Consider the following 12,835-nt stretch of genomic DNA (forward strand, 5'->3'; position numbering starts at 1 on the left):
ACATTCATTGTACCACCTCTTCTTTCCTTGCGGATTCATGCTTAGTGACCGCGCATACATATGTTGTGGTACTTTCATATTAGTCTTTTATCATATTGTATGACTTAGTTCTTTTGTGTAAAGGACGAAGAAAGAAGAATAAGAAATTTTCAATCCTATCTCTGTGCATACTCAAGTCTTCATTACTTTTGTGTGTATGCTCTTAGTCTCTTCACCTCTCTTCCCTCTTGATTATTTTTATGGTATTAGAGTCATCCCATAGCTACACAAAGGTCAATTGAAAGCTGAGATAAAGGTGTTCAAGCACAACAGCAAGCAAGCAAGCAATGAGTAAAAAGCTCTTTCACCTTGCTCAATTTGCCTTAGGTTATAGCCGCTATACTATAGACAAGACATTTAGATCGTATCCATTGTAATTTCTAACATTTAAGGTCATTTCAACCTCCTTTCTAGACATGCAGTCGTCGCAAGAGCAGTTTTTGAGTATACTGCAGTTTTAATTGTGTCCACTGTTTACATGTACACATGTTATATACCTTAAATTTGTAAGGTTTCATATATTTGCTACATTGCAAATATAAATGGCATTTGCATATAGATTGCAAATTGCAATTATTGTTGTGCAATCAATATAATTGGCTTCATGTTTAGTTGTGGTGCATCTAGTATTAACTTGCTTTGTACATTGCAATTTTTGCAAGATTTTATGTTTTGTCAAAATGTTTGACAACTTCAACCAAATTGTTAGCGAGAACCTTGATAAGAACAATTATCCTACATGGACGTTCAGGATGACAAATTTCTTGAAGGGCAAAGGTATTTGGAATCATATTAAAGGAGACATGGCAGTTGCACCTAAAATTTTTCCACTAAATGCTACAGTTGCAGAACAAGTAAAGACTAAGAAAGATTGGAAGTAAACACATAGTAAAATCATGTACTAGCTATATGTTACTGTCATAGATAGTATGATGGGATATTTGTAGGAATTTAAAACTCCCACTATTGCATGGAAGAATTTGGCAAGGCTTTTCCAAGTAAACACAAAGACCAGAAAACCTCAAGTTAGAATTCTGGTGATAGCAGAGAGTGCTGGCATTGTGGTTAGAAAGGCCACATTTCTAAAAATTACTTCAAGAAGAAGGTTGAAATTAGAAATGGAAAAAAGTAGCAACATAGCTATGCATCCAGTTAGGAGAAACAATGATGATATAAGTAAACATTTGTTTATTATGCAACACTTTATGAATACTACGATTACTTTATGGTTCATTAAATAATGATGTATGATATGTAGATTCGGGTGCCTCTAACCACACAACTTCTCATGAAGAAAGGTTCAGAGAGATGCACGGTCCAAAGTCTCTAAAAGCTATGTGGAGATGTGGGAGTTGTCGCTCAACTTCCAAGACCCATGGACTGCTTATTACTTTAAGCATTTCAAGCCAAGTGCAATGGCTACCTTTCACATAGCTATATGCACTCTCACACCTACGAGTGTAGTGAGCTTACATTCATGCTTGATTGAGTTGCCTCCTCCCAAAGTTCTTCAGTAGCTTCACAATCCACGGTGTAAGCTCAAGCAAGCTCAATCCTCAAGCTCCAAGATCCAAGCTTCATTGCTGCGCACGAGATAGGAGAAGAGAAGAAAATAGAAGAAGAAGAGAGAAAAAGGTGGAGAGCTTCTCCACCATGGTCCCTCACCCTCACACGCTCACTCCCTCACACTCCCTCTCTCAAGAAAAAGCTCAAGCAAGAACAAGAAGAAGGAGAAGAAGAGGAGAGCTAGTTTTGGCTACATACAAGAATGAGCTTCTTCGTTTACTTTTTGCCTTTTATACAAGCCCTAATCCCCTTTAGACACCCATCTCTTTTTTTACATGACTAGCAATTTTAGCCTAGGTCTTCTTTTCCTATTCCCTTCCTATCTAGGCGCAGCTTTGCTTTTTGCTAGTAGGTGTTCACTCTCGGAATGGGCCAGCTTGTAGGCTAATTCTTAATTCTATTTTTGTTCCTAGCTTCCCATTCCTCTTCTTTCTCCCTCATTTTCTCTAGCCCTTGATTTTGGTATTAGGCTAATGTGGCAATAACATGCTTCTGCTCCTGCCACAATGTGTGCATTTGTTCTTGCTCTTAGTTTTTATGTTCCACTTACTCTTTCAATACGACTTGCTCATGGAGGGCTGACTGTAGTGCAGTACCATCAGCTTCTTCATGGCCTCCTCATCTCTTTGGTTCCTTACTACCTATAGCCTTGTCCTAGCCTCTTCTCTTTGCCTCTTCAACTCCTTTATTTCTAGCTCTAGATATTTGTTTTCTTGGGAATTGAAGGTGCGCATATTTTCTAAGGAGATGCGATTCTCTCTTTCTTCATCATACAACTCCTTTAGACACTCTTCTCACTCCCTTACCTTTAAGGCATCTTTTAGTGGGATTACTTTCATGTTTATGATGGTCATCACTCTTGCTTGCTCCACCCTATAGGATGCAAATGCAATCTTTTCTTCCTTGAGCTCCACAAGTGCAGCCTTTTTCTCCTCTGTCACCTTGTTGGGTTGGCTTTGCAGCTCCTTTACTAATTCTTCTTGAACTTCATTGTTGTGCATGGTTGAAGGCACCAAAGTGGTTGATGCTTCTAAGCAAGGTATCTTTGGCCCTTAGCGTGATTCTGCATTGATTGTTGGCCTCTTTGTTCCTACAAGAGGGGCCCCTTTGTTAGATACTAGTGCAACCTCTTGGGCTTTACTAACTAAGTACTGCACCCATGCCAAGATGTTTCTTTCATTGACCGCCTCTCGTTGGTGCGGCCATGATAGGTGGGATTGAGTGTGGCAAAGCTTTACCCTTGCCTTCTCGCACCAATCTTGGTCCAACTTCTTCAGTTGCTATGCTCGTGCTTGATACATCCTCCTGTGTTGGGCTCATCATTGCCAATTCTTGAGATTGGGAGGGTTGTTCCACAGATCTCCAAATGGCCAGGGCAATCTCCTCCTCCTTCTATTGCCTTAATTGTTCTTCTTCCTCTTCTTGCCTTTTTTTTTTTTTTTTGTCTCTTCAATTCCTCCTTCGCCCTCTACAACTCTTTGTTTTCCTCAGAGGTGGATTGAGTTCGTATTATGGGGATTTTGAGAGTGATCTTTTTTCTCTCCCCTTGGCTTGACAATTCTGAGCCTTGCTACTCTCACTGACTGTCCTCTCGCTCGAGGTTTCTTGCTGTTGAGATGGTTGGTCATTCTCCTTTTCATTAGCAACTCTCTTTGTATTGTCCTGTTGTTTCTTGCGGACTTCATCTTCCCCCTATTCTCCTACTAAAAGTGAGATGGTTGGGCTTGTTGGGGTGAGAGAGTGATATTCCTCTCGGATTGGTGACAGCTCTGGGGTCTCCTCTACTACTTCTCTTTCCACCTCCCCTAGAGCTTCTTGAATGATGGCAGTTAACACTTCTCCAAAGCCTATAATCAAACCCTTGGAGGCAGGATGTTTCCTCTTAGACTCCGCTATGGTAGTTGGAGGCTTCCCTTTTGCTACCTTTGGTGCTATGGCTAGTACCTTTGCCGATGCCTGTATTGTCTTTCAGATGTAGTCGTTCCAATTTACCTCATCCAAGGTGTTGGCTCTGCAAGACTTTCCAGTAATGGTATGCCTATTCTGTTCATGAGAGCATTATATCTCTGGCTTGAGAAAAGGGTGTGGACCATTTTAGCCTACAGCCGAATGGTGGGGTCCAGAATATCAACTAGGCTGAATACATCATTAGTGTAAACCTTCTTTTTGTCCATCCCTAGTTTCCCGTACACATCCCTTTTTGGCCTCTTCTTAAGCTTCTTTGCTAATCCCCCAAATGCCTTCTCCACAATTTCTAGATTAAGGGCAACTTCCACCCTTCTAGAGGTTTCACCTTGCCTGATGGTCACTGTGCCACTGTTCCTTTGGACATGAAAGTCCTTAGGAATTCCGTGCACTTGTTGTGGTCCAACCTTCTCTATGTATTTGTGGAGATTGCACTGGTCTACTATTTATCTCACCGAGCCTTCCTCGTTCACAAGCTCTCCCAAATTGTTGACACTGTGGTACTTTAGTTGGTTATAGACTTGCATTTTAGTTGCCAATTGGTACTTGTTGTGGTCTTCCTTTGAGAATGGGAGTTGGCTTGCCATCTAAGTTTTTGTTATGGCACAACAGCTTACAATTAGCTCCTTTAAGGGTACTTTTTGCAAAAAATGAAAAAGTTTAAGATCAAACATTATGGAATGGTACAATATTCTAGTAAGGAATGGAAACTTTTCATACTTCAAGCAATCCACACATTCCAAGCATGAATTCGATAAATGATTTTCTTCAAGTACAAGTTCTCTTTATTTGTTCTTTTTTGCTTTTGAAATTCGGTTTGAAGTTTTGAAGTTGAAGTCATGTTTTCTTTTTCAACTTACCCCCTACCCCTCGGAATGATGAAAATCCTTCCTAGGATTGGAGGATGAAGGGTTAAAGGGTTAAGGGCGTGAAGCACTTGCTTGTGGTGCTTTATTTCTTCATGAGCCAAGTATAGAACTGTGGGTTATACTCTAAGTGGGTGTGATTGTCCATGCTGTTTTGAGCCCTAATGCCTATTTATGTAATGTAGTTCATGAAATCAGTTGGAAAATCTCCAAAGTTCATCCTACTGGCAACATATAGTTCTTCATAAGTCAAGAGCTGATCCAAATAGGGATGCGCCATGATAGGGTCGTACTTAGCGGTTTTGATTGCGCATCTTTGCTTGACATTGGTCATAATTTGACTATCCTCTTGTTTCCATTAGAGACGTAGAGCATACCATTTTCGTCGAAAGAAAGAGTTAGAGTCAGCTAACCACTCCAACTCTTCTAGCTCCTAGATTGTTGTAGAGACTTTGCTCCTACTATAGGATGTGAGCAACCTCTATTTGAGAGCTTGCTCTCGAGAAGTCTCATTGTCAATCAAGACTTTGGCCACCTTGAGAATCTTGATGAACACAAAATCATATTCCTCCCAACTATATGGCAAGGAGTGCACTTACGTTGCTAATGTCTAGGTGAGGAGGCCTAAATCCAACCATTTATAGCTCCTAACTAGCATGGTGAAGGTGGCATCCAAATGTCTAACACAAGTGACCAGGTTGTCTCTCGTGTTCATGGCGAGGTCTAAGGCCAAGGCAAGGATATATCTATGTACATAGAAGGGTATGAGGCCTACGAGAGGGAGGTTGGGGTGGACTAGATAACTTAGGAACTGATGCCTACATCATGAAATGGTCAGTAGGGTGTTTAGCAGCCACTTGTGTGATGGGTTGTGGTCTTGGGGCTTAGATGATGTGCTACCTTTTGCTTGTGGAGCAATTGGGCCACTAGGAGTGTCAAGTTGAGTTGGTCTAGGGGTAGTTGGTTTTGGTTTTGGTTGATAGACTCGTTGAGGTTCTATGGATTTGGTGCTTTTTGAGTCATTTGGTTTCTCATTCCAGACTGGCTTACTGTTTTGTGGAGATGGCTTGAAGGGCCTAGATTGAGGGGCAGTGTGCCACTCATAGTCTTGGGCAACCAAATCCAATTGTTTCCTTCATAGTAGCTTTGAATGCACAATAGGTCATTGGGCACCCATCATGGCTTGACCATTTATTTTCTTTGGTTAGCGCTAACTTTGCCTCTTAGGCCTAGGGTGTGAGGTTTCATGGTTATGGGTTTGTGTGGTTTGGCTTTTAGGCGGCTGTAGTTGTCATTTCAGCACCCATTTGAGTTGCTGTTCAATGGTCTTGGATGTATCTCCTTTGGGTTGTGACTGATTTATCTTGGCAAGGTGGGACAAGTCATGACCCCCCCCCCCCCCCCCCCCCCTTAGACCTTGCACTAGGTTTCTCTATTGGTGGTGCTATGGTCTTAGATGGAGTTGCACTACCCTTGCTAAAAGCTATCACTATTCGAACATTACCAATGGTGAGGTGAATGTGCCACGAGTCATAGTCGACATTATAGTGTGCTTGTTTCTTAAATGCACATCCTAGCAGCCATTCCTTACCAGCGGCCTTGTTGTTAGACACATCACGTAAAAGATCTTAGGAAGGCTTTCAGTAGGACTACCCCCCAAACAGGTTGAGTTTTGCATTAGTAGAATGCAATTGGGGTTGACTAATGAGGGTCTAATGATCGTGTGTAAGGATATTACAGTCAGCTTCCTTGTCAATGAGTGCATCAAAGGCATATGTTGTGTGACTAGTGATCGATATGCGCAAGTATGCAGGTGCCACTTCTTCCTCATCCTCTTAATCTCATTGATGGTGGGTACTCTTACGTTTATAGGCAAGTTCAACATTGGAGACTCATGTGGTGGGTGCACTGGTATTGGTTAGAGCTCCTAGCCATCATATAGAGTGGTACTGATGGTGGGACCCTACTCTTTGGAGCCCCAAGAGGAACACCAAGGAAAAGGGAATTCTCTTGCAAGAAAATCTATCTTGTAACATCAACAAGCTTTTTTATTAGGTTTTATAGGATCACAATGAAGAAAAGAACACCAGGTACAACAAATCTTCATGCAGCATCATGTAGATCTCCCATGGATTTGATAGAGTCAACCATATTCTTCAATATCTTCACAAAATCCATCAATAGAACAAAGAACACAAAGGAATACACCATCTTTGAATGGAAATACATCACATAGTATTCATCTTCAATGTCTTCATAGTTCTCTCTCTCAATCTCTCATATACAATCACACTATTTTGATAGATTTGGCTATCTCTGACTCTCTCTCTCTCTCTCCATCAATAGTACATCATATCCTCACTACAATACTCAATAATAATCCTCAATAATCCTTCTTAGGTCGTGGATATACCTCCAAAGAGGTATGTTTGATATGAAGAGGCACCAGAGCCACTACAGTGACTCTTCATAGCTCACCACTATCACTTCACTCCAGTCTTCACTTGAGTCTTCAGGAGCTACTTCTTTGACTTCTTTTAGCTCTTTTGCACTTGTATTCACCTCTTTCCAAGGCTAGAAAACTTTCCCAAGCTACACTCTCATCCAACAGAACACATACAGAGGCATACAGAAGCATACAGAAGGTCTACAGAGGCTCACAGAAGCTCAACAGAGAGTTATAGAAGGTCAATAGAAAGCATCAAAACCACGTAACTCATACCAAAACCATTCCAAACCATAAAAAATCACTCAATAATCTTTCAAAAAATCTCAAACCCTATCAATAAATACTCCATCCTTCCATACAGAGAGAAAACAGAACAAAACAGAAGCTATCAGGACCAAACAGAACATATCAGAACATCATCAGAACTTCACATCTCTACTAATAAACATCACGAGCTTAATAAAACCATTCCAACCTATCCAAAACACTCTCAAACCACTTCCAAACCAATCAACCATCTCATAAAATCAACCATTCAGCTCTCAAAAACAACAAAAAATCAGCCAAAAAAGATACCACTAACCAATTGAGGAGGATCAGGAATAGAAGTGTTAGGAGACAGAAGAGGGACTAATGAAAGAGGATGAAGCCATGGATAGGCAAAATCATAAAATGAGGAATGGATTAAAGATGAATTTGCTGAAAATTGAGGAGATTCGGTTAAGAAAGGCGTTAAAAGATAAGCATGAAAAGTTGATAGAATGTCAGGGGATGGGGAAGGACAAGGATCAAGAGGTAGAAAAACTCGATCTTCAATAAAAGAATAATGGGTAAAGATAGGAATTTGAGGAGATCCTAGAGGTTGGAAAAGAAGGGGTAAAATTACCTTTGGGTTAGATTGAAAAAGGGAAATATAAGCATCATATCTATGAGCCATTTGCTGATAATGAGTTAAGCATGGTAAGGACGGTTGATCTATGATGATAGGCTTCAAAGAAAGAAGTATCAAATGGGGGTTGGTTGGAAAGATAGGCTAAAAGATCCACCCTTAGTTGGTTAATTGTTCTGGGCATGAGCTGAAGCTTTGACCTGACGGTGATTCAAAATGACAGCATCAACCATAGTGTGCCATGAAAACTCAGGATACTCATCCACCTTTGAAGAATATCCCTGGAACATCTCATCAATCCTCAACTCCAAATGTCGGACATATAAAGAAGCTTGCAATACCACATCTCCGACATACCAAGCCAAATCTTCATCATCTGGAATTAGTAAATCACCTCTCAAATACATATAGGACAGAAGCATCGTATCTAGAGTGACAGAGTCTTCAAAAACCATCCTCACTACTTCTATCAGCAAATCAGATGACCAGGCCCCACTCCATCCATCCTCTGGAATAGGTAAATCCATCGTGGAAAGTTTTATATAGAAGGCCAACTTCCGTTCTTGATAATGGACAAAAAATGAATGATTTGGTGGAACATATTCTTGATACTGCTCAAAAGAAGACCATAATAAATCCATGCGAGATTGTAATCTTTCCACCTTGGCCTGAAATAAGGGACATAATGTAGCATGTCTCTGAAGAGCTGCCAAGTCTGCAGGGGATAAAAGAGAAACTGGTTGCACAAGACTCTGTGTATTAGACCGAGACTGAGACAACTCATATTTGAGTTGCTGGATTTGAGCATTGCTTTGGTCTAAGATAGCTGTGGTGGATTTAAACTTCTCTGCTTGGGCAGTTATCACCTCCTTCATCTCTTGACTCTCCTTCTGTAACTTATCCCTCTCCTCTGTTACGGCAATCACTTGAGACCTAGTTTCTGCCAATTCAGCTTTCAACTTAGAGATTTCAGCTTTCTGAGTATCCGCGAGCTTACTCTGTTGCTCCATTTGCGTACAAAGGTCAGAGAATTTCTCCTAAGCAGAGGCTAACTCAATATTGGTCTTATTCAGTTCCTCCTTAGACTGCTGAACTTCATCATAAAATGAATAATATAATTGCTGGATACATGCAGTCACATCGAAAGTTCAATAGAACTCTAGATATCCTTGCACAGAAACTGAATAGCATCTCCTGTTACCAGGCGGTGAACAGAAGGAATAGTAAGTTCTAGCATCCCATCTCTATGGGCTCTGAAAAGATTGGGCGTCTAAAGGAATGCAGGCAAGGTGCTGCAAGACTGGGCAGAAACTGTCATTGGAACTAGAGGAGGAATAGACATTGACTTAGCCACCCTCTTGAGGCGTTTTCTCTGAATGACAAGGGGAGGAGGAGAACCATCATCCTCAATTATCACATCATCATCTTCATTATGAGGCGGAGGATGAACTTCTGAAGGATGAATTGGAGGTAAAGGAACTTCCTTTGCAGGGGCAGCATATAGCAAGAAGACAAAAAGAAAGGACCCAAATGTAACATTAGTCACATTTCCTCGAGTGGCTTGGATAAAGTGGTGATCCATCTTGGAGAGGAGGTAGGTACTCCAATCAATAGTTATGCCTTTCAAAATCATTCGTGAAGTTGTAAACAACTCCTTGGAAAGATAATGAAATGGGGATTTTGCAGGCATGAACCTATCCTAAAGGAATTGGCATAGCTGTTTCCATAGGGGATTGGAAATCATGGAAACACCGACTCCTGATGTGGTAATGACCTTCTTCGGATCAAGAACATCTTGAGTCTGCTTCTGCAACAGCTTCAAAATATCGTCATTGGTGAACAACTGTCTGGCAGTAGGGACAGACTCCCTACGATATGGCAGACCAAGAGCCTTGCCTAGACTCTTCGGTGTCAGAAGAACAGTAGTGCCATGGACTGGACCAGACCTCTTACTGTAAGAGGTTAAAAACTCGTCACAAATGGTAGGATCATCTGGAACCAGTGGGAAAGAAAGGCTCACGAACTTGGACAAGCCCGCTTTAGCGACAATGTCCGAATCCAGTAACAATGAATAATCATGTAAAGCCAAAGGAACATACTGGATTGGGGGAGGAGTACGAGAGGGCGCCATTCAAATGGTTACACACACATATACCACAAACACAGACAATCAAAGAGAATGCCTGCAAAGTAACAGACAAAAACCAAGGATAAGATATCAACCAAGGTGGTAAAACGTGACTCGACCAACTATCCCCAAGCAAACCACAGCCTAGAAAAAATTCGACATGACCTCTACACATATGCGACCGAAAGCTTCATGCTATGTAACATGCAAACACCCACATCCCCGTATCAGGCAATAAAGAGAAAAAACTACACACCGTACCCTTAACCGTAACAAATGGACAAATTAGACTACCAAAAAACAGACATCAAGATTGGACCATAACTTGACCATCAGTGTCAAGTAATAGATTTGTACGCGCCCATCCCACGAAATGAGTTCATTAAAAAGGGCAAATAAGTGCAGTGAGGGGGAATTAATTTAATGAAAGGTTCATTTTAATAAATTATTAACAATGGGTGACATTTTTATTAAGTGATAAACCTTAACAAGAAAACGACGGTTCCTTCTTAAAATTTTAATTACAAATTATTAGGTTGGAGCAGTGCATTAACACAACCCAGACTTCGATACCCAGACTGGGTCTCTAAATGAAAATTCATTTATTAAAAATTAAGGTGATGTGGAGCGTCTTTTTGCCATCACGTGCTTTTTGTGACGGTAGGTTCATTGTTATTAAAAATATTAAGGTGCCTCTTAAGCGCACATAGTGCGTGCTAAGTGAATGGCGAGTTGATTTTAATTAGAAAAAGGTGTGTTTGGTGTGAGCACGCGTGCCATGGTGGTGTTTAGGATTCATGCTAAAAATTAAACGTGAATTTTGGGGTAGCGAAAAAAATAAAAATATAAAAGAAAAAATACTTGGAAGTGGGTATATGTGTTTGCAATGAATGCGCACTTCTCAATCCCCAAAATATAGGTCAACAATCCAAAAAGAACCAAGGTATCTGGATTTTTTTCGATTTTTCAGCTTGTGTTTGGAATTAAAGAGGATTTTTCATGAATTTAAGCATTTAATGAAGTATTTTTGCCATAAAATAATAATGGAATAAACTGGCACATCATTTTCAACTTAGGAAATATTCCAAAAATAAGCAAAGAAGTTGATGGAATTTTCAAAAAAAAAAAGCAATTAAATTGGTATTTTTACCAATTTTAATTAATTTTTACTCATTTTGTGTGTATTGTTAAAAAAATTTTTACTTGTAAAATTTTCTGAAATTTTTTTCTGATATTTTCAGTTTGGAAAAATATTTCAATTTACTACAGAAATATTGGAAAATTTTTAAGATTTTTTTGAATTTTATTTGATTATTAATGAATTTTTTAATTTTTAAATGTATGTTTAAGGGTTTTTCGGGTTTGGAAATTAAAATTCGAGAATATACCCGAGAATGGACTACGTGTCAGCTGCGTGTGAACAACTAGCTGGTGCACACCACTGCACGGACAAGCGAACGCGCGTCCCCGCGCGTGAATAGCCGCTAACGGACTCTCACACCCGCACACTAACAACCACACGAACAACCAGGCACGCATACACACCTCGTGTGGGACAGGGGGCTGAGAAGAGGTTCTGCAGGGTGCTGCGTGTTTCTGCGGTGTTCGTCTTTTGGTTGTGGTGTGGAGATCTTCTGCGGGAACGGGGCGTAAGAGGGTGAGAAGGGGGGAATAGGGGCCTGTGGGGGGTGGAGTGTGGGTTGGGTGGGAATGGGGGCCTGGGGGAGGGTAAGGTGTGTGTGGGGTGGGATTGGGGGCTTGTGGGAGGGTAGCGTGGGTGGCAAGGTGGGAGGAGACACGTGGTGGGGAGGAGGCGGCGCAGAAGGGGAGCGGCCCAGGAAGGCCAAGCGGGGGCCCAGGAGCGCCAGGCAGCGTGGCGAGGTGGCAGAGGGTACAGTCGCCAGGCGGGCGGCAGGGGGCTGCACGACGGGGTCCAGGCGACTGGCGGGTGGCGTGGCGACATGGCGGGGCCTAGGCGGGGGGCAAAAACGCTAGGCGGGCGGCGTGGTTACGTGGCGGGGCCCAGGCGGGGGGCAAAAACGCTAGGCGAGCGGCGTGGTTACGTGGCGGGGCCAAGGCGTGGTGTGAAGGAGGTGGCGGGACGCAACCAAGGAGCAGGAGTGGTGGGGTCCAGGGGCGGGGGGCGACTTCATCAGGAGCGGGCGGGAGAGGAGGGACGGAGGAGAAGAGGAGGAGGAGGAAGATGAGGACGAGGAAGAGGAAGATGGAGATCGAGAAGAGGAGGGGACGCAGGGAGCTGAGGGGGAGGGAGGTGGTTGGGGGTCGGGGAGAGAGAAAGGGGGGTGGGGGGGGGGGGGGGGATAGGGGAGGGTGCCCGTGGGGGGTGGGGACCTCTCATAAAAGAAAGGCGTGTCCCCATCTCGCGCGCGTGCGCGGGAAAGGGTAAAAAATTTTTGTCGTGATGGAATCAGAAGGGCGTTGGGATGGCGGTACGGGGCACGTGGACGCGACAGGGCGTGTGGAGACGTGTAAAATCGAAAACGGGCGCGTGCACGCGCGGGACGAGTCGCGCGAAACACGTATAAACAAGGAAAAATTAATATCTCCCAATCCGGGCATTGAAACGAAATGTCGTAAAAACAAAAATTGTGCATGATAGTAGGGGGAAGACATGGGAAATGTGCAACGGGGTTTCGGGGGAAAGACAAGGCATTCACATGCAAAAAACACAAAAAACGGGTGAAAAAACGCAAACGAAAATTAATATCAGAAGATCCGTGCCTCGGAACGAGGTGGAGGAAGAAGGAAAAATGTGCAGAAATACGTATCTGACAATCCTATCACGTCAAAACAGGGTTCGGACTGAGATAAGACGCGTTCACATGGAAAAAACCCAAAAAAGACCCGAAAATAGAATCGAAAAATAATATTGGACGAACCGCTTGCCGGAATGACATGTAGTAAAAAGGAAA

Source organism: Lygodium microphyllum, chromosome 1, assembly GCF_053477565.2.
Source record: "Lygodium microphyllum isolate KBCC chromosome 1, Lygodium_microphyllum_v1.1.10, whole genome shotgun sequence".
In the NCBI taxonomy this organism is placed as follows: Eukaryota; Viridiplantae; Streptophyta; class Polypodiopsida; order Schizaeales; family Lygodiaceae; genus Lygodium; species Lygodium microphyllum.